The sequence below is a fragment of the Sceloporus occidentalis genome, unplaced genomic scaffold (genome assembly GCF_023333645.1).
Source record: "Sceloporus occidentalis isolate IW3139 unplaced genomic scaffold, rSceOcc1.0.p SCAF_5, whole genome shotgun sequence".
NCBI classification, from domain to species: domain Eukaryota; kingdom Metazoa; phylum Chordata; class Lepidosauria; order Squamata; family Phrynosomatidae; genus Sceloporus; species Sceloporus occidentalis.
The window spans coordinates 7,038,417-7,058,314 of NW_028316985.1; the positions used below are offsets into that span (position 1 = coordinate 7,038,417).

The following is a 19,898-nucleotide window of genomic DNA, read 5'->3' on the forward strand; positions in this document are numbered from 1 at the left end:
TATTTCAGTTGCTCCAAACTGAGCTCAAAGTGCAATAGTAGTTTGCACTCATTTATCTCGGCACAGGAGAAAAGAGAGACGAGAGTGGAGGCTGATCCTTCCCAATGGGCTTTGGTAAAACCAAACTGATGCAAAATCAAACTAGCTTTTTCTGTTTCTTCCTCAATAATAACATGCCACCTTGGCCATGCCCAGATGTTGCTGGGCACATGTTTCCTGGTTTTCTTCTGTAAAATGTTGGAGGGCATGAGACTTGGTCAACGTGTCCTCCCCTATGAGCTTCCTTCCTGGATGAGATGTGCTAGATGAAGAATAGTACTGACTTTCCCAGGTAATACAGAAGGTCAGGTAGCAAAATCACAGCTAGGATCAGACAATAGGCTCTTTTTAAAAAGTTCTTTTAAAAGAAAAGGAACTGGAGATGGTATGAAGTAGACACCATTATCTACGGTGTACATGTCCATTTATTTTGCCCTGTAATTATTTATGATTAGTTCGTTCTTGCAAGGTTTCTGAAGCATTGCTCGCTAACACAAAAACCATTGCAAAGCCACAGACAACAGTGGGTTTATTGTATGTAAGTGAGTCACCAATGCCAGTTTGAAACCACCTACTGCTCTGATAAACAACCTATTGTCCTATCTGCCGGTCATGACGCAGTGCCTTGCCAGTGGTGACCCCACCGGTTTGCAATTACCTTCCCTGGAGAAAGCCTGCTATGACAAAATAAAACTATTCAGCCACTTTACATTTCCTTCTTATTTACTTATTTATGGTTATAAGATGGCTGCTTTCTTTCGTTCTAGAGTCAGTTCCTCCTGAGAGATTCAAAAGGTCACCCCAGGAAACTGAAACTGGGGGGAAACTGGAGGAAATGAAAGTAATGCAATTACTCTAGCAATGTGAAACTTAAAATAGTTTCAGTGCCCTTCAGATTGGTTAAGACACTCAGGCTGTAGGGTCCAAAAGAGGAAAGGGGCAACCTGGAGCAAAAGAAAGAGTGAGATTATTACTTAGATCCAAGGATGGAGTGCATTATAAATAAAAGAAGTACCAGCTCCAACTGTTAGTCTATCTAACCCAAATCTTGGGCAAAGTGCCTTTTTGGGGAATGTAATTCTCTGAATTCTCCAGCCAGTATAATCATGTTGTTTGATCATGTTGGGAGTCCAAAGAAGTAACTCTTCCAAGTTGGGCAGCATTTGTTTACTTGACAGTGAGTCTCTATACTGCAAATCACAGGATTCCATTGGATGCATTCATGGCAGTTACAATTGAGTTGTTGTTGTTGTTGTTGTTGTTGTTGTGTGCCTTCATTTTTGACTTATAGTGACCACTATCATGGGGTTTTCTTGGCAAAGTTTGTTCAGAGGGGTTTTTGCCTTTGCCTTCCTCTGAGGCTGAGAAAATGTGGCTTGCCCAAGGCTACCCAATGGGCTTCCATGGACGAGCCGGGATTCAAATGATGGTCTCCAGAGTACTAGTCCACAACACTCAAACAACTACACCATGCTAGCTCCCCAATAATTCCAATAACAGTAATATTAATATCATAATAATGCAATTTCAGTAACAGAAGAATTACGGTCCACCTTTAAAATATATATGTATAGAGGTATAGTGTCTAGATCAAGGGACGTAATGGTACCTGGAACACTATGTCCAGTTCTAGGCACCAAAATTCAAAAAGGATGTTGATAAGTTGGAGCATGTCCAGAGGAGGGTAACCAAAATGGTGAAGGGCCTGGAAACCATGCATTATGAGGATTGACTTAGGGAGCTGGATATCTTTAGCCTAGAAAAGAGACAGTTAAGAGGGGATATGATAGCCCTGTTTAAGTATTTGAAGGGTCGTCACATTGAGGCTGGAGCAAGCTTGTTTTCTGCTGCTCCAGAGAATAGGACACAGAGCCATGGATGCAAGCTACAGGAAAAGAGATTCCATCTCAACATAAGGAGGAACTTCCTGACAGTAAGAGCTGTTCAACAGTGGAACACATTCCCTTGGAGGGTGGTGGGGTCTCCTTCTTTGAAGGTCTTTAAGCAGAGGCTGGATGGCCATCTGTCGGGGATGTTTTGATTGTGAATTCCTGCATGGCAGAATGGGGTTGGACTGCATGGCCCTTGTGGTCTCTTATAACTCTATGATTCTATGGGGCTGTGCCTGGGGTAGAGTCGGGGTGCGGTGTCCATACGATGCACACCCCAACTCTGCCGCCATGGCAGTGTGATGCTGCACGCCACTTCACATTGCGTGCAGCGTCATGGCGCTCCTCTGGCACTGCATTTACACGATGCTGTGTCAAATGAGCACCTTAAAGCCACATCTATCACACTCTTTCCAGGGCGCAAAAAGGAACCACAGCCCCAATCCAGTGAAGCTGGAGGCGGCTGCAGACTGCCTCCTAGGAGCAGTCTACACAGCCCCTATGACTATAGGAAACAAGATTCCACCTAAATATTAGGAAGAGCTACCTGACAGTAAGAGCTGTTTGAGAGTGGAATATGCTTCAGAGAGTGGTGGGGTCTCCTTCTTTGGAGGTTTTCAAACAGAGGCTGGATGGCCATTTGCCAGGAGTGCTTTGATTGATGACAGAATGGGGTTAGACTGGATCTTAGGGTCTCTTCCAACTCTATGATTCTCTTATCCTATAATTGTGTAGTGTAAAGTGCAAATCCCAGCTTTGTCCCCATTTTTTTACTACTATCATTATTTTGCTTTGATTTGCCTGCTTGTAACCATCTATATGCAATTACTAAATTTGCCAACATCTTATTTTCGCTTGGCTTTCAGAACTCCAGATTTTTGACACCCTAATAGAATTACAAGCTGAGTACTTTAAATTCATAAGTGATTCTCTAACACCCGATAATAGCATTTCCTGCCAGCGTCCTCCTTTATCTTCAGCAGCTACACCAAACATGCATAAAATCTCCTCCTTTTCTTTTTGTATATCCTGTGTAATCTTAGGATGCTTTTGAACTAACAGAAATGCAGTTTGTAAATGAAAGAAAGCCAGTAAAAACACTCCATGGAAAATAAAACCCACAGTAGCCAAGGGTTTTCTCTCAGCTGCTGTTTCATACCAGGGCAATCTTTTACGGGATTTTCTTTCCAGTGTTTTCTCCCCTAGAGCAGTTCATCAAGGAGATTTCTCAGAAGGGTGGGAGTAGAAAAATATGCATTTGGTTTATTATATCAGAGGATGGAAATCAAGATTCCAGAAGATGTTAGTAGATATGTATACGAGGTACGGTGTGAACTTTAATTGAGTTGTGTGAAATGGCCTGAGGTTCCAACTCATCTTTTACATTCAAGGCATGCATGCTAGGTACTTATCCTCCCTTAGGCACACAGACCACAAGGTGTGAAATTGGATCTTAGAATCATAGAACCTTAGAGTAAGAAGGCACCACAAAGGTCATCCAGTCCACCCGACTGCCAGGCACAAATTCACAACTAAAGCACAATTGGAAGATGAGAATCGACTGCCCTCCGAGGCAATCTATTCCACTGCTGAATGGCTCATACAGTCAAGAAGTCCTTCCTAACTGTTAGGTGGGATCTCTTCCCTTGTCACTTGAATCCATTGGTATGTGATCTAGTCTCTCCGTATCTCTCACTTCCCCCAGCCTGAGTCCATTCTATTATTTTAATTTTGCCTATGTCCATCCCTTACAACAGTTCACAGATGAAAATTGGGACACATAGGACCCAGCAATCTCAAGAATGTACTCAAGATCAGAGCAGTGATTGATAGTGGAGAACACACAAACTAGGAGAAGCTGCAACGGTTTGCTTTTGCCTGAAGACCCTGGGAAGGGCAAGATTACCCCCAGCTTTCATCTCCTCTCTGCTGAGTTAATTGACTGCATTCATTTTTATTCTCATTTCCATTTATTATGGCAAATAGCCAGCATAGTTGAGTGCAGACTACTTTTGCAATTCAAACTCCGTTTGCAGCAGTGAAAGTAAGCTGAGGATGAAGGTGGACAGTGGGAGGAGGAAAGAGAAACTGAGATATTTTGAAATGGGATGTTGCATTGTTCTTGCCAGATCAGGATAGCTGGAGGGTATGTATATGCCAGACCGGATATGTTCTGAAGAAGTTCTACGGTGGAAATAGCTCACTTTCCCTAGACTTCTTTTATTGACCACATTAAGGGCTAGAAATTTGCTTTGTTTAAAATGTATTGCTCATTTCTATAAGAGCTTCCATTCTTATGGTGCTTCAAGTCCTTCCCTTAATGAGCAAAATATATTTCTCCAGAATTTCTTGGACTGCAAAACCAGCTATCCAACAACGTCAGGAGGACACTGTGATTCCCACTGTTATAATAAATAAATATAATAATAAATAAAAATTTATTTATATCCCGCCCCTTTGAGGTCAATTGGGGCGGCTAACAGCAATAAAATACAATACATTATACATCAAAAATCTACTTCTCTCCCCCCTTAAAAATTATTAAATCAATAATAATTAAAACCAACAAATTAAAACAACATAAACACATACACATTATTACAAAACAGAACAAACAGTAAACTAGGGGAGCATTCTACTTGAATTTGAAAGGGAGGACCTTGGAGACTCTCAAGAGAAGAGGGTTCCTGAGGCCGGGGTTATTATTATTATTATTAACCTTTATTTATATAGCGCTGGTTATCTATCCAGGAAAGGTCTGCCGAAAGAGATCCATCTTGACAGCAAATTCCTCCCAGTGTGCGGGGAGGATTGTATGGGAGGAGGCGATCCCTGAGATAGTTTGGACCCGAGCCATTTAGGGCTTTAAAGGTGATAACCAACACTTTGTACTGGGCCCGGAAACTAATAGGCAGCCAGTGGAGGGACTTTAATACCGGAGTAATATGGTCCCTCCTCGATGTTCCTGACACTACTCTGGCCACCATATTCTGCACTAATTGCAGTTTCCAAATCAAGCATGAGGGTAGCCCGATGTAGAGTGCATTACAGAAATCTAGATGTGAGGTTACCAGCGCATGTACAACAGTCCCGAGATCCCTTACTTCCAGAAAAGGGCGCAGCTGGCGTATCAGCTGAAGCTGATAACAGGCGCTCTTGATTCGCATTTACCTGATTTGTCATCAGGAGCGACGAGTCAAGGAGCACCCCCAGACTGCGAACACAGTCACTAGAGGAGAGTGTGACTGGAGGTTGCAACCCAATTCTTGGTTTCGGGGCCACTACCGTGAGGACCTCCGTCTTGTCCGGATTCAGTTTCAATCTGTTTTTCCTCATCCAGCCCATTACTGCCCGGAGACATTCATTGAGAGAGGAGATGCCATTAGAATTTGAGGCCGACGAACGAGACACGGAGAAATAGATCTGGCTGTCATCAGCGTACTGATAACACCCAGCTCCATAACTCTGAATAATCTCACCCAGCGGCTTCATATAGATGTTAAATAACATCGGGGACAGTATAGCACCCTGTGGAACCCCTTTTACTGGAGCAACTGTCCCCGAGCAGCACCCTCTGGGACCTGCCCGAGAGGAAGGACTGGAACCACTGCAATGCAGTGCCTCTGATACCTAACCCTCCCAGGCAGTCCAAGAGGATGCCGTGATCTATCGTGTCGAAAGCCGCTGAGAGGTCTCAGAGCACCAGCAGGGTCACCCTGCCCGTCGATGCTCAGACGCAGATCGTCAGTCAAGGCAACCATGGCAGTCTCAACCCCAAAGCCTGTCCTGAAGCCAGTTTGAAATGGATCAGTTTCATCCAAGACAGCTTGGAGTTGAAGAGCAACCGCCCTCTCGATCACCTTGCTCAAAAATGGTAGTAAAGAGACTGGCCTGTAATTATTCATATCCAGGGGGTCAAGGGAAGGTTTTTTTCAGAAGTGGCCTAACAGTCGCTTCCTTCAAACAAGATGGAATATGTCCTTCCCTGAAGGATGCATTGATGATATCCATAAGGAACATCCTCAGTGCATTCCCCCCCCCCCCCCGGGACGGCCAGCCATGATGGGCAAGGGTCGAGAGGGCAAGTTGTCTTCCTCACCCTACCAAGGAGCTTGTCCACGTCATCGGTACTCACATCTACTTACTTACTTACATCCTCAAGTTGCACAGCATTTCATTTCAGTTTCTAAAAGTTTCCTTACTATCTCTTGCATATAATACATCTTCATTTTTATCCTGCCTCTTCTGGACCCCAAATTGTACATTTTTCAGGAACTCAGATATGGGGTTGAGACTAAAACAGGCTTGTTTAAAGTACATTTTCCCGAAAGTAAAAAGGAGCAGGTTTTGTTGGCTTTCTGTTCGGGTTATTTTTGTGTTATTTCGTCTGAAAAACAACCCACATTTGTGAGGTTTTTTTTCTACTTTCTGTTCAGGTTAACCCCAAACATCATGTGAAAAAGCGGGTTGTTTAAATCTAGTTTCTGCACAGGAATTGTCCCATGTGATAAACTCCGGAATCATGGCAATTAAATTGGTGTCAAACTGCTTTAAATTCCACAGTTAGGAATATACCCAGTGTCTATGATCAAGAAGTGGAGGTACTGGAAAGTTTAGAAATCTCAAGTCCTGAATCCGGCCCTCCAGGGATCTTACACTGTGAGATTATCTAAATGACCTTCTCCATTTTCTGATGACAACATCCTCATGGTGGTTTCTGCATTTTGGTATGCATTTATTTCCTATTATATGAAATCCTGCTCCTGAGGCTTAGCTCCTGGCAACCGAGACTTTATCTTGAAATATGCAGATCTTTTGGGGCCCACGTCTTTAGCCCAGCCCAACATTGGAATGCAATTTCTGGGGAAGTCTCTGAACTACAGTTTGGCCCTCAGGCTTGAAGAAATTCCCTGGCATTGGTATAGGGCAGGGATGGGGAACATGCAGCCCTCCAGATTTTGTTGGACTGCAACTCCCAGCCATTGATAAAGAGTGCTAGGAGCTGCAGTTCAAAAACATCTGAAGGGCTGCACCAGCCCCACCCCAGTTCATTGGAACACCACTATTTTCAATAGTAAACTCTCACCAAATAAGAATTGTGCCACCCATGAAATATTGGTCCCAAATTTTTAACATTGCTGATAGTGTGACATTCATTCGCTCGCACCTTGAACATTTGAAGACATGGAATAAACTCTTCCAGAACATGGCCACAAAGCCCAAAAACCTAGTTTGAAGACTCGTGGTATATTTGCTTGCCCTTACTAACTGTGTGTGCATTGTATGTCTTCAAGTCATTTCCAACTTACAGCAACTCTAAAGCGAACCTTTCGTAGGGTTTTCTTGGCAAGATTTGTTCAGAGGAGATTTTGCCATTGCCCTCCTCTGAGGCTGAGAGCATGTGACTTGTCCAAGGTCACCCAGTGGGTTTCCATGGCCAAGCCAGGATTTGAACACTGGTGTCCAAAATTGTAGCCCAACACTCAAACCACTATGCTGCACTGATTCTCTCTTTTCTTTGGATGCCTAAACTGCATTTCTAAATGTTCAACTGACGTTTTAAGTTATTGCAATGCTGGAAATTTGGAGACTTGGGAAATGTAATTGGGGCAGAATTAATTGGAGGCAGAATTAGTACTTTCAGGGGACAATGCCCTCATTTTTGCCCATGTTGTAGTAGCTGCACCACTGAATACAGAAAACACCCTCCTTTTGGTAATGGAGAACCAAGGGGCAAATTAAAATCAAACAGCATAGTGGCCCTAGGATTTTGGCTATTTCAGGAATAGAAATCCCAAGCCAACCTGAGTGTGAAGAGGAGAGATGGAACTGAATATCCCAGAAAGGCACCTGGTTGGAACTCTAAGCCAGGTGTTTTCCATGTTGCAATTTTTAGCGGTAGACCCTATTTGTTTAATTTTCTCTTCTATTCCCACTTGTCTCAAGTATAGTGGACCCTAAATGGTTACTGTATGATTACAGAGGGCAGATTATAGTAGCTTTTATTTGATTGAGTTATTAATGATCCTATATGTCCTGCAACATCTCAAGAAGACTCAGGCACTGAGATTTTGGCAACATGTTGTTGTTTTTTCATTGAAAAATAGTCAGTCAGCCAAAAGGCAAGTGATTAATCCACCAATCATTCTTTGTAAGTCAGTTGACAACCCTATAATTCATTGTCGTACATAATTTGAATTTTTATGACATGATTTGCTTGCATTATTATGTGCCTTCAAGTAATTTTCAACTTAAGGCAACTGTAAGACAAAATTATCATGGAATTTTCTTGGCAATATTTCTTCAGAGAGGGTTTGCTATACCTTCCTCTGAAGCTGGGAGAGTGTGACTTGGCCAACTGGGTTTCTATGTCCAAGTGGGGATTTGAACCCTGGTCTCTAGAGTCATAGTCCAACAATCAAACCACCATTGGCTGTATGGACGTTTGTTACTAGCATTCAGGCTTTCTAGATGGGATAGATATCAATCATTGTCAATCAGCCAGACAATCTCTTCAGTCTGGGCTCATAATATAAAAAGACAAGTTACCAAAGGAAAAGTTGGTGAGGAAGGAAAAGGAAAACTCAAGCACAGGCTCCTGGTGTTACAAAGTTCCTTCTGCCTCCTGAAATCCCTACCAGATGACTATAGAGCAGGTGCAAAACCCAACAGTGATGGCTCCTTCTGTTCTTGTTCTCTTAAATGGTTGAGTTGGACTTTTTGGACAGGGACATACATTTTCTACTAATCTAATGGAAAATGAATTGCTGGCCAGCTCTACTGTGCTGCCAGGCCGAGTAGCAGGTAGCATTGCAGCTTCCAGTTCTGCAGAGTGAAGTGATGTTGAGAAGGGTCAATAGGGTTCTAGCTGGCCCTATAAAAGCTTCCAGCCTGACTTTAAAGAACATCAGTTTCTGTCTGTTGTTCTTGTGTGCCTTCAAGTTACTTCCAACTTATGGTGGCCCTAAAACTATGGGGTTTTCTTGGCAAGTTTTGTTCAGGGAGAGTTTTGCCTTTGCCTTCCTCTGAGGCTGAGAAAGCATGACTTGCCCACGGTCATCCCAGTGGGTTTCCATGGCTGAGCAGGGATTCAAACTGTGGTCTCCAGAGTCAGAATCCAATGTTCTAACTACTATTCCATGCTGGCTCAAATTTCAGTTTGCCTTCTGAGTATTTAGGTGGTCCACCTGCTTTTCATCTGCACCTTTTACCTGGCCTTAGGATTGCAAACATTAAGAATGGGAGAAATGACAAAAATTGTGCATTCTGAATGGTTCTACTTGGCCAAAGTGTTTTTTTCCCCCTTTTGATTTTCAGAGTTCACTATGTGATTCCCAAAGTGGCAGGAATATCCTGAGCATTCAAAGTCTCTTTATTTGTGAATCTACCAAAAGGAGAGTGAAAAGGATTAAAGGCTCCCCGAGGATCTGATCCACCCTCAGATGAGATTTGGAATATCAAAGACAAAACATTCCCAAAAACTAATTTCTTTCACCTTTCCACTCTGAGACAAAGCATTGCTATTAACTTTGCTTGGCACTGCTGCTTCTCTTTCTAAACCTCATCCTCCCTGGTTGAACTGAAAAGTGAGGATAGAAGACAAGAAAGAGTATTGCTGATGTAATTTGAATAATGTGATGACACTTTTCCCTCTCTTTTTTGTTTCAGGTGCAGATGTTTGCTTTGCGAGTAATACTCTTGCCAAAAGGAGGCACACTGCAAAGAATCCAGTTGCTACCAAGAAAGAGATGGAGATACCATTTTTATCCCACATCTGGATTGTACTTCCTCTCTTTTTTTTAATCTTCTTTTTACTTCCCAAAGCAGAAACAGCTGAAATTCATTGGTAAGAGTGTTGTACAGGCTTTGAATTAAATTATGAGAAGATGAAGATTGTGGGGAGAGAATGAAAATCAGGGCAGTGGCTTCCTTGATTCAGCCCTATAAATAGGAAGCTAAAGGTCTAACAGGAAATATAGGTTTTGAGGAGAGCAATCAAACACCCCTCCAGATACTGTGCGACTGCAATTCCCAGCAGCCCTAGCCAGCATAGTGAATGGTGAAGGATGGGAGGTACAAATCTGGAGGGGGATTCATGATTCTGAATTCTGGACTAGAAGGAAAAGAGTCTGGTTGTGGAGATGTTTGGAGATGGGATATCTTGTACTTTGCTTTTTCATAGAGCAGAGCTAGAATAAAATCCAGGCATCCACAAGAAGTTAAAAACCTGACCCCTGTCCCTTTAATATACAGTATGTATGGAAGAGGAGTTTCAACAGGTGTGACTTTTGTAACAAGCTACACTTGCTGAAATTCCCTCAAATATACAGTTATTACAGGAGTGCGGTGTTCAGCTGGATCTTATAAGAATCCCCTTCATGATGAGCAAAGCTTGAGAATGGAGCTGATGACCTGGAAGTATGGTAAGGATCTCCTCTTGTTGGCATGCTGTTGTTGCTCTGGATTTTCTGCAATCATCTGGGAAGCTGGACTAGTTCCTTTACAAGGGCTCTTGCAGCTCATACATTTCTGTGATCTAGGGACCGGCAAAGGAGAGTAGGTAGAGTCATGCTAGAGATTGCTGGAACCTTCCGAATAGCTGAGATTGTTAGAGAAGCAAAGGTTGAACGAAATGGTACAGTGGCAAAGGAAGAAAGATAGAGTGGAGCAACGCCATGCCTATTTCTTTAAAAACTAAATTGAGTCATTTGACTTAAGTGCATCAGAATAATTGTTGGCTTTTATGACAGAGGTTTACTCTGACCTATATGGGAGATTGCAAAGGAAGAAAATCACCCTATAATTTGCAAACCACATTTGCACGTCCCTCAGCCAGGGGGAAAGTGAGGAAAAGGAACGGAACTACGCTCATACTTTTGAAATGTCTCATGTGGAAATGCTGCCCCTGCAAGAAGCCTTTCCAGGAGGTTGCCAGTTTGAATTCCTTGTGATTAATCTTGGAGTCATCACCTCCAGAATGCTGCACACAGTTGCTGTTTAAGTTAGCTATAGTAAATTGATGGATTGCTCCTCACTTAGAAGAAATTCTTGTGGTTGAAACCTCTTTTGGGAATGGAGAAAAACTGCCCAGCTGTGGGCCAAGAGACCTTGAATTCCTTTGACTCTTAACAGGTTGCAAGATAAGATGTGAACAAAGGAATAAAGATTTCCAAAAATGAAAGAAAACAACCAAGGCAAAGCATACTTCTTTAAAGATACTTGTGCACCAAAGCTATAATACACCCAGACCTGGATTACTGTGATGGATAAGGCATTTGGGCTTTGCTCAAGACTACAAGAGGTCACACTGAAAGTCTTCCATGTTGGTAGCTAACAGTTGGTAATATGTATCTTTAGTTTCATTGCTCTGGCCCCCTTTCCTATGCTTCTTAGCAGATTCTGGCAGGGTGCTATCTTAATGTCACCACCCATAAACCATTTGTCCATAGGAACTACAAACTAAAAAAGGATGAGGTCAGTCTCGTGGGACATATCTGGCCAGGGAGCTAATTATTGGTACTCCAAATGAATGAAGAGGCTACCAAGATTTGAGGTCACTGGCTACTGTATTGGCACAGTAGATGAATGTTTGGTTCTCCAATCTTTTGGACTTCAGCTCCCAAAAGCTTCAGCCAAAACAACTTCTAGGACCTGAAGTACAAAATATATTGAGGGCCAAAGGTTGAGAACTATCATCTTGAAAATACTTTTCAAACTGTGGTTCTGCTAGAAATTATAACATGTAAGGGGAAGAAAAATTATTCATGATATACATGTAAACTTCTCTGGAGTCCTTTGACCATTCAGTCAGTAGACTACTAAGCTATAGGGACAAGTTGTTTCTGGTCCAGTTTAGTACTGGTGGTCTTAACTATGCTATATCCCTCACTAGTACTACTGCTAATCCTTACTATTTCATCGTGAGCAGCCTGTTAAATAGAAGATTGTGCACAGTGGAGACTGTGGCTGTTTGACACCACTTTAACTGTCATGGCATCATTCAGTGGTATCCTGGGATTTGTAGTTTATTGTGGTACCAATGATGTCTTAGAGAGAAGGCTAAACATCTCACAAAGCTACGGATCCCTGTCATGGCAGTTAAAGCGGTGTCAATCTGCTTTACACTGCATTTACTCTGCAGTGTAGATTCAGCTTTTGCCTTTACTGCAGCTGCTATTGAGCTGTGGTTTGCTAAATTTCCTTTTCTGGACTATAACTTCAGCGTCCATGTTGGCTGGAGATTCTGCGAGGTGTAGCTCAGAAAAGGGACTCTGCCAGGTTTTGCTTTTTCATTTGAGAGCTCATGTTCCACTTGGTGTCTCCTTGGTCCCTTGGTCCGCAGATGAAAAGGGGAGATGGATTCCCTCAAAGAGGTCAGCTTCCTCATTCTTGGTTGCTTGTGTAGTCAGGCAAAAAGGAAGCTTCTCTTCTTTAAATAAATAAATAAAAAGCAAGTGCTAACATCTCTTTTTCTAGGTCAAGCTGTGGACTCTTTCCGCACCAGAAGGAAGTCCGTCTGGAGCTCCCTCAGGAAGCTGGTTTCATATGGTGGTTTAGATTTAAGTACACAATGTCTAGCACCATTTGAAATCAGTGTTCTTGAAGGAAGAATGGCTGCCCTTTAAGTCTCCCCAGGAAATGACTGTGGATTCCAAGACAAGGAGATTTAAGACAGCTGATAAAATGTGGTGGTGCTTTTTTGCAACAACCCCACTTAAACAAGATTTATAATCTGCATTTCACAGATAGTTTTCAGTAGTAAAGCTTCAGTAGCAAAAACCAAGAAAGAATAATCCAAACTGTTTGCTTAGAAAAATCACCAAAAAATTTAATATTCTCCTAGGAATTGTCTATGTGTGAGAAGTTAAATTGTTTCACTTTATAGTAGCGGTATGCCTGTCCTCATTGAGGTGGCAGTGGCACATGGGATGCAGAATATGGATCCATCATGGCATATTTTTTGCCTTTAATGTGTGTCTGTTATATGATGCAAACTCTTTTATAAGCATGTATGTGACTTTATTTTTTTTAAAAAAAAACTTGGTTTTAAAAATGTGACCATTTAAAAAATAAAAGTAAAGAATAAATGGGGGAAGGGGAATACATAAGATATGAAGAGAGGCTAGATTTGTTCATTAATATAAGTTGATTGTATTTCAGAAAATGTGTGTGAAATTTACCTCTATGAAATATACATTTGTGCATAGATAAAGCAATAAGGTCTTCTAAGTATTGATGGACTTTTTGAAAGAGTGATGGTGAATATTTATCCCGTCAAACTTTGGAGTGCAAGTCTTTTGGCAACAGGCAAAGCATGCAGGATCCAATAAAGTTGGTCCTCAGTTTAATTCCACATCACAAAAATATATTTTAAAAGAACCTATGCATCTTGAAATACCGAAGATGATTCTAATGAAAATGAATTATGTTCCAACCCAAAGGGGTAATCCCTGAACATCTTATGGTGTAAGGCACCCTGCATGGTGGAAGACACCTTTTTTGCAGGCCAAAATATCTCAATAACTTATTTTCCTAAGGCGTTGCTTGTGACACCTTAGGAAATTAAGTTATTGCCATATTTTGGCCTGCAAAAAAGGCATCTTCCATCATCCAGATCTGTAAGAATTTTGATGTCAGCTTGCAAGTAGAAGCACAGTCCAAAGCTGATGGGAACGAAAACTAAATAAGCTGATCTGCTAAGCAAAGGGGAAATTGTTTTGAGAACACACAAATAAGTGTGCTGCTGTAGCTCAAAAGAAACTGAATTTGGTGAATGTAATGCAGTCGTGCCCCAGCTTTTCAGCTGCCTACTGAGCTGTGCAAGTGTTTTAATTCTACCAGTGAGTCTGCTTTTTATTTCAGTTGTTGAATGAGCAAAAATTCCATTATATTAGTCTAATCAAACATAACTGTGCTCATGATAATGAATGTTCTCTTTTAAAAATGGGACAGTTTCAAAGTTCTTGGTGCATATTAAATTATATTTGTCAGTCTTTGCCTCTGCAGATTCCAATAGCCCCTTTAAAGGATGACTGATTTCTTCTGGTGTTCGGAGTCTATTTCTCTTTCTAGCACCATTTGAAATCGGTTATAGTGATTGGGGAATGTCACCATGGAAGCAAGGCTTGAACGGCGGCACAGGAAGATGGCGAAATTGCTTGTTTCAGCCATCAAGAGCTAGAACAGCAAAACACAGAATGAAGTCCTACCTCTGCAGTGAACTCCAGTGAAGCACAAAGAGGAAGGGCCTGGAACTAATTTTCCCTCCTATAAATTAGAAATGGGAGGGCTGATGTATAGTCAAATGCGATAAAAAATATATATACTCTGCTAACTTCTGTCAAAATATTGCTATTTGAAAACCTCAAAGGTTCCCTCAATAGAAAACTGGTTGTTTAAATTGGTGGATATGATTGAATTAGATAGTGAACATGCTGGTTAAATAATAAGAATGTAAGGAAAAAAGGCAAGGATTGGGCTTCAATCTTAGAATTTTGCAAAAACAGACGGAAGATGTAACAATTAAAAGATGGGAAATAAAGGCAAAAGATAAGGGAGGCTCCATCACTATATTCTATAATAAAGATATTGCTTGAGACATAACTTTTATTTGGTGAATCAAAGGCAAGAATAAAAAGTAAATAGAATCTTATGAAATCAGATTAACGAAGGATGTTTGTTTGGGTTTTTTGGTTTTGTATATATGTGTATATACGTATGTTGTGATGTAAACTTTCTTTTAACATGAGTTTGAAATTAATAAAGAATAATTTTAAAAAGTTGTAATGCACTTTACAAATCAGGAGCATTTTGTTGTTGATTGCTGTCAAGTCAACTTTGAGAAGACCTCCCAAGTCTCTCTTTTATCAACAGCCCTTCTCAGGTGACTTAGGATCATGCTTTCCTTGACTAAATCAACCAACCTGTAATGTGGTTTCCCCCTTTTCCTTCTGCCTTTCATTATTGAGTCATGTCTTCTCATGATATTAAAGTACAATGGTCTCAGTTTAGTTATCTAGGCTTGTATGGATTGTTCAGGCTTGTTAACCCATCAAAATGGGGGAACTTGGGGAACCCACCAACAATGAAGCACCTCTTTGATATTTGGGGACATTATTAGCTCAACAGGAGGCCTGTGCGAGGATGGGTAACTTAAAAGGCTCTTTCCACGTACATATACCACCTATGTACACCAAAACTAACTGCAGAGAGACTCTTGTTTTCGATTTCAAAGTTTTATTTCAACATGTTCAAAGATGCACACAAACTCAGTGCAGCTATAGAACCATACAAGGCTAACGGAAACGTGTGAAGGTTGGATAGAAAAATTGGGACTCTGAAGGATTGATAATTACCCGTCCTAAAGAAGGAATTCCACAGAAGATGGAGAGTGGCTCAGACACGGTCTGAGGGTGATACAAAGAGAGGAGCTCTGGTTTCCAGGACAGTTTTGGTATGTAGCAGCAAAGTGACCATGTGTGGTGGGGATATGTCTGTCTTGTGTTGCAGCTTAAGGAGTACTTGGTGCTATCCTGCAATGTAACAAAGACCTGATCTTTCCATGGAACTGACCTTTAAAGCCCTAAATGGTTTGGGTCCATACTATCTGAAACACCGTATCTCCCTATACAAGCCAGCCTCAGCGCTAAGATTGGCAAGAGAGGGCTTTCTCTCAGTCTCACCACCTTCATACATATAGTTGGTGAGAGTTCAGGAGAGTGGCTGCTCCCAGACTATGGAGCTCCCTGCTGCGGTCGTCCCCCTCCCTGCTTGCTCTCCACCGGCAACTGAAGACATTTTTATGTAGGTAGGCGTTTGGTGGTTAGGTTTTATTTGAGTAATGTGTCCTGTTTTAATGTTTAATGATTTTTACTGTTTTTAACTATTAATCTGTTTTAATGTTAGTAGTATTTAATTATTTTTTTAACATTTGTAATCAATGTTTTAGCTCTGTCTTTTTTAATATATTGTAACCCGCCTTGAATCCCACAGTGGGAGAAAGGCAGGATATACACTTGTCCCTCCAAATTCGCTAGGATTAGGGGCACAAGACCCCCGTGAATATGGAAAACACACAAATAACAAAAACATGTTTTTACCTGCGAGGACACCTCTCTAGGAATCTCTAGGTCCTCCAGTGCAACTCTGTGGTCAACATCCGACAGACACTGACCATAGAACTGCACTGGAGGAGCTACAAAGGCCTCGGAGAGTATTCTCTCTAGGAATCCGTAGGTCTTTCAGTGAAACTTTTAAAGTTGACCATAGAGTTGCACTGGAGGACCTAGATATTCCTAGAGAGAACATATTAATCAAATCCACAAATAAAGCTGCAAATATCAAAGCCGCAAATATGGAGGGATGAGTGTGTATCCTGGAAATAAATAAAAGGATCCTGGAGTGACTAATGGCTTTAACTTTGGAGTGACAAAACATTGATTGGATTTGGGATGGATGGACGGATGGATGCATGGGAAGGGGTACATAGGGACACAGCTCAAGGTGAGAAGAAAATACAAACCTGTACTGCTTTGCAATGGGACTCGGTCAAGTCCCTATTGCAAGAGGATATGGGGAAAGCTTGCAGGAGAATGGCGTGATCAAGCAAATCTATATAACCTTTATTTAGTGCTATCTCAGCCTTTAACATGCCTTTGGACCAGCATGCCTTTCCCATGTGAAACCTCCTAGTGTTCCAAATGTCATCATGACCTCTTAAAACATGCCTGATGCAGTGAGAGTGGTGTAGGGTAGGCTAATAGGCTTGATTTGCCCTTGGACCCATTTATTTATTTATTTATTTGACCATCCATAGTATCCAAAGAACTCTCCTCCAGCGCCACATCTCAAATGAGTTGATTCTCTTCTCATTAGCTTTCTTTGCTTGCCCTGCTTTCCCAACCATACATAGAAATCAATAGTAATATGGCATAGACAGTATCTTTAAGAATTCATTTCTCTTAGGCATTAGCTTGGTGAAGAGAGAGATTGCTGGTAATAGTGGCAAGGGAAGAGTGACTTACATAGGTCAAAATTCATGTTGCACAGACATACACATGTAAGATGACATATTTTGGACAATGAGGAAAGGATATATCCAGCTGATGGCATCCCATCAGTGGGATACACCCTTTCCACATTGTCCAAAAAAGTCACTCTATGTGTATGCCTGTGTAATGTCAAATTGATATGGGCCATAGATTAGAAGACTTGTTGCCCATTCTTTGTCACTAGTAGGAGTTATGCACATGCGCTGCTTTTCATACATCACACTAAGGTAGAATTCAATATAAGGATTTCATTGCACTAGTGTAGTGTAATTCCACCACTGAATGTATTACATTGAGACAATACAGGAACTCAGCAAAGGGACCAGAGCTTGGAAAAGTTCCTATTTGTGGATTAGAAGTCCCAGATCTTCCCAGCCACCATGACCAAACCCCACTTCTGGGAGTTGTAGTGCAAAGAAAAAAATTCAACTATGCGCTAAAGAGAGTGGGTTTTGTCAGCTAGCACAGGATTGGAGGGAAAAAGAAAAACCTTAGTATGTTGCCTTATCTATTAAGTCAATTCGTTTTTTACAAAGACTTCTCCAAACTATCTTTTCTCCCAGATGTGTAGAACTACAACCTGCATCATGACCATTAGAGGATCTGTAATCCTGACAGTCTAGAAGGTTTGTGTAGGCCTTTATCTTCTTCTCTGGCCAGCAGAAGCACCAGAGTTTTTCCTCGTCTGATGCATGATATATGTATTTATTTACCTGAAACAATTTGGGCTCATGAGCAGAATCTGCATCCAAAGAATGTGCTTTGCCACTGAGTTATGATCTCTCACCCTCCCAGCTAAAAATCTGAGTATTTGGTGCCCTCTGGTGTCTGCGTTTCACACAAGACATGTTTCTGGAAGGATGGTTTCTGCATCTGCCCTCAAGTCTTTTCCAAGTCATGGCAGATCCTGTGGTGAACTTGTTCTGGGGTTTTCTTGGCCAGATTTCTTTGGAGGTTTCTTGTTGTTAGCTGCCCTTGATTCGACCTGGATTTGTAATGGGTTGACCAGCCAAACATGGCTCCTCTTCTTCATCCCGGAGAGAAGTGACCAATGGGGTGCCACAGGGTTCCTCTGTCCTGAGCCCAGGACTATCCAACATCTTTATCAGTGACTTGGATGGTGGACTAGAGGGCATGCTTTTCAAATTTGCTGATGACAGGAGGAATAGCTACCGGTAATACCCCAAAATCACCCAATGGGCATCCATGGCCAAGCTGGGATTCAAATCCTGAACTCCAGACTCCTAGTCCAACACAAACCACAATGCCATATTACAATAGCCATTTTTGGACACCATTTTACTCTACCTTTGCAACTAAGTCACTCTGCCTAAATACCTGAGGCCTGAATATTAATTTTCCATCAGTGCATCTGCTTGCGATAAAATAAATCTGTTTTAGAAGTCCCATAATAGTACTGTCTTGTGTTTCTTTTAGATTGTAAATTTAAGATGGAAAAGTAGCTGCAAGATTTCTAGAAATTCAGAAAATTCTGATTTCTCTTGGACCGATTCACAAGGCCTTTGAGGTCACCTCCAATTCTGTGGTTCCATGAATACCCTCAGTGCTGTTCTATCACAAAACCACAGCTCACTTTGAGGATTATTTTTTTATTCTGGTGGGGGAAACCTTATGCACTACAAACACAGCAGTGAAGGCACATCTGTCCTTGCTTAGTGAATCTTAAGGAGTGCTTAGGTTCAGATTCGCTCTATTCCAGTTTTCAGTTTGAATATTATTTGGATGAGCTAAGAGGGGTTTTGGTGCCCTGTTGCACAAAGGGAAGATGGTACTGTTGTGTGTGGGCCAAGGAAGGTGGCCCAGACTGCGATCTCTGTACACCTTGGGGCTCTAGCTGGGTCTAAATAACTGAATTTAGCCCATAATTGTATGTTTGCATTATTTTGTCAGGTGTAGGCAGGGCATAACAATTGGTCAGAAGGGATTCAAGTAAACACTGCTAATGTAATTTCTTAAGAACATGAGAAGATCCAATATCCCACTGGCCATGTTGGCTAGAAAATAGTCCTGGACCTAGATCCAATTGCTAGACCCAACTAGAATAGGCCTGCATATTTAGGAAAGAATTCCAAGGGGTCTATTTTATTTGTGACTACCAACATTTTCCAAGCTCTGATGGGGGCAGGTTAACTGTTTCCTACCTCAATAGATCTCTGTTTAGAATACAGTTGAGCCACGAATGCCCCAAAATATTCTGAAAGGACAGGTCTATAGCCCATTCCTGTCCATATTTGCACCTCTGAAATGGACCACAAGCCAACAAAATGCAATAACCAGAATATAGCCCTTAGAGGTTGAGTCTCCCTTATCTGGAAATCCGAAACATTTCACAAAAAAATGTTTTTTATGAATGGCTGAGATAATGACCCCTTGACTTTCTGATGATTCAATGCACACAAACTTTATTTTGTGCACAAAGTTATTGAAGAGAGATCTTTTAGCACCTTTGAGACCCACTGAAAGAAAGTAGTTGGCAGCATGAGCTTTCTTGGATGTAAGTCTTGAGTCTCAAAGGTGCTACAAGATCTCTCTACATACTGATTCTTCAGACTAACACGTCTATATCTTTAAAATTATTGAAAATATTGTATAAAATTACCTTCAGGCTATGTGCATATGAAACTTGGGTTCCCATCTCCAAGATGTCGCATTATGTACATATATGCAAATAGAAGTATTCCAAAATCCAAAAAAAATCAGAAGGTCCAAGCACTTCTGGTTCCAAGCATTTCAGATAAGAGAGATTTAACATGTATTCCAGGTATTGTGATGGACAAATATTAAGGCTCTGACTAGCAGGGAGTGACTAACACAATGGCTGGAGTGTTTTAAAAGAAGGTGAAGATTTATGTAAAGAAACCCGGTCTCCATAACGGCAATCCCCAATCAACACCAAAAA

The 19,898-nt window shown here is 41.5% G+C and overlaps 1 long non-coding RNA gene across 1 annotated transcript in view; it reads left to right on the plus strand.

Annotated features, from left to right (window-relative positions):
• The window catches only part of LOC149311613 (uncharacterized), a 92,934-nt gene extending 77,144 nt beyond the window's left edge, over positions 1-15,790 (plus strand). The window contains exon 3 of the long non-coding RNA XR_016281469.1: positions 9,597-15,790. This is a non-coding gene — a long non-coding RNA (uncharacterized LOC149311613). The remainder of the gene's footprint in view (positions 1-9,596) is intronic.
• The last annotated feature ends 4,108 nt before the right edge of the window (positions 15,791-19,898 follow it).